The sequence below is a fragment of the Alosa pseudoharengus genome, unplaced genomic scaffold (genome assembly GCF_046254945.1).
Source record: "Alosa pseudoharengus isolate Yale_2024_CS ecotype anadromous, Long Island Sound unplaced genomic scaffold, YU_APseudo_1.1 YU_APseudo_1.1_scf_17, whole genome shotgun sequence".
Classification (NCBI taxonomy): Eukaryota; Metazoa; Chordata; class Actinopteri; order Clupeiformes; family Clupeidae; genus Alosa; species Alosa pseudoharengus.
In genome coordinates this window covers 15,951,254-15,953,753 of record NW_027468640.1, presented here as the reverse complement: position 1 = coordinate 15,953,753, position 2,500 = coordinate 15,951,254, and the positions used below count along the sequence as shown (strand labels likewise).

The 2,500-nt window shown below is 38.3% G+C and overlaps 1 protein-coding gene across 1 annotated transcript in view; it reads right to left on the bottom strand.

Annotated features, from left to right (window-relative positions):
* Nucleotides 1-2,500, bottom strand: part of LOC143127284 (mitogen-activated protein kinase kinase kinase 11) — a 51,085-nt gene that overhangs the window by 12,368 nt on the left and 36,217 nt on the right. The gene's annotated exons all lie outside the window — the stretch shown is intronic.

The window sequence follows — 2,500 nt, the reverse complement described above, 5'->3', positions numbered from 1 at the left end:
CAAAGAAAATACCATTGTTTTTAATACCTTTATGTTGTTTGAAAATCTATGTGCTTTTTTATTTCTTCCATACAAAAACACCCATACACATACACATACATAAAATACACTGGCATGACAATTAAATATCCAATACTTTAACATCCAACAACATGGCAAAACTATCTGATTAAAATGGATGCATATACTGTACACATAATAAGAACCAATGAACCCGTGAGCTACCAGTAGCTTACACTACATGTTTCTGAGTGGCTCTCCAAAATGTTTATATATTTGATAGATACAGTCACTTGGTAAACCTGTTAAAAATCCTATCAAATCAAATTCACATAGAAAAATAGGTCACCGAGTACTGTCCATACGAAATAAAACGAAAAGAAATAAATAAATAAAAATGAAAACGACCGCAACCTAGCTCCAGTTGCTGAAGCCAGGTAGCTTCAATGAGCATGATGTTATTAAAGAGATCTATGTGAAAAATGCTGGTTTTCTCCTTTAAGACGTGTATATGATGAGATGGGCTAAATACATGCTACTAGTAGCCAATAAAACATTGGTAGGTCTCAGCCATGTTGTTTTTGTTAAAGTAGCTCTGAGAGGATAGTTTCTCATTTATCTCAGAGTATGACTGTGTGTGTATGTATGTGTGTGTGTGTGTGTGTGTGTGTGTGTGTGTGTGTGTGTGTGTGTGTGTGTACTGCATAAAATAAAATCTAACCAAGTGTTATTAATCTTATATTAAGATCAAAAAATCTATTTGGTATTGGTTTTAGTATGAAGAGACTTACCTAGCACTCTCTTGAAAGATCAATTTGACTTAATTGGCTTGTTTTTACACACTGGCAGACACATTTGCTTGTTTTCAGGATGAGACATCTTAAAATACTCTTGTGTGTGTGATCGTTCTTCTCATTCATCTGTGTGACTATCTGTCTGTGTGCGGGCGCGCGCATGTGTGTGCGTGTGTGTGTGTGCGTGCGTGCATGCGTGCGTGCGTGCGTGCGTGCGTGTGTGTGTGTGTGTGTGTTGGTGGGGGCACATGCAGTTAGGGATCTACAGTATTAGCAGAAGAGATAACCTCAGTGATGACCTGTCCTGCAGATGTGTCCGTTTGAAGGTCACCCTCCATAATAAATTGCGTGAGTGGAAAATTCCATTGAGTCTGGCCTGACATAAGCACATTACTTTCCTTGTGGGAAAGTTACCCAGCAGAGTCTGATCACTTATGAAATACTCACAAGTCACCGTAGATGTGTACAGAGTTGTGAAGCATGTTAGACTAGCACATACTGTGTTTCGTTAAGATCTTAGTGTCTGTCTGTAAATCACTCATCAGACAGAGGAAATTAGACATTGAGAAAATGTGGGAGTTGAGTAACAGTAGGGGGACAAACTGACACAGAGAGGCAGAGGGGAGAGAGAGAGAGAGAGAGAGAGAGAGAGAGAGAGAGAGAGAGAGAGAATGTTTGTTTGTCTGTATATCTGTATGCAGATATTATGTTAATTTATGGCAATGCAAAAACATGTTATGCTAATAAAGCTCATTTGAATTTAATTGAGAGAGAGAGAGAGAGAAGAAAGAGAGAGAGAGGTGGGTGGAGAAAGAGGAAGCAAGTCTGTCATGTTATTGTTTTGTAAGGATGATTGTGACAGCGTCAGACTTGTGATGGAGAATTGTGTGTTTTTGCAAGGCCGTGTGTAGTGTAGCAACCTCTCTCTCTCACTCACACACACAAACAACCACACACACACATGTACACACACTCAGTCAGAGTTAGAGCTGAGTCATACAGTCATAAGTCAGAGTGTGTGTGAATGCTTGGGGTGTGAATGGGGTGTGAAGGACACGTACTTACAGAATGATGATGATGGGTGAGTGTGTGTAGGGGGGGTATCTATCTATCTATCTATCTATCTATCTATCTATCTATCTATCTATCTATCTATCTATTCAGGTGTGTGTGTGTGTGTGTGTGTGTGTGTGTGTGTGTGTGTGTGTGTGTGTGAGTATGTATGTGCATTCATAGTATGTATTCAGGTGTGTGTGTGTGTATGTGCATTCATAGTGTGCATTCAGGTGTGTGTGTGTGTGTGTGTGTGTGTGTATGTGCATTCATAGTGTGTATTCAGGTGTGTGTGCACACTGCAAAAAATGAAATCTAACCAAGTTTTATTAATCTTATATTAAGATCAAAAAATCTACTTGGTAATGTTTTTAGTATGAAGAGACATACCTAGCACTCTCTCGAAAGATAATTTTTACTTAATTTAAGAAGACTTTACTCAACGCACTGGCAGCCAAATTTGCTTGTTTTTAGGACAAGTTCACTTAATGCACTAGCAGACAAATTTCCTGAGACATCGAGACAATGAAACATTTGAAAATAAGTCAAACTCTTCTTAAATTAAGGCAAATGATTTTACGAGAAAGAGCTGGGTAAAGACAAAAATTACCAACTAGAATTTTTGATCTTGATATAAGATTAATAACACTTTG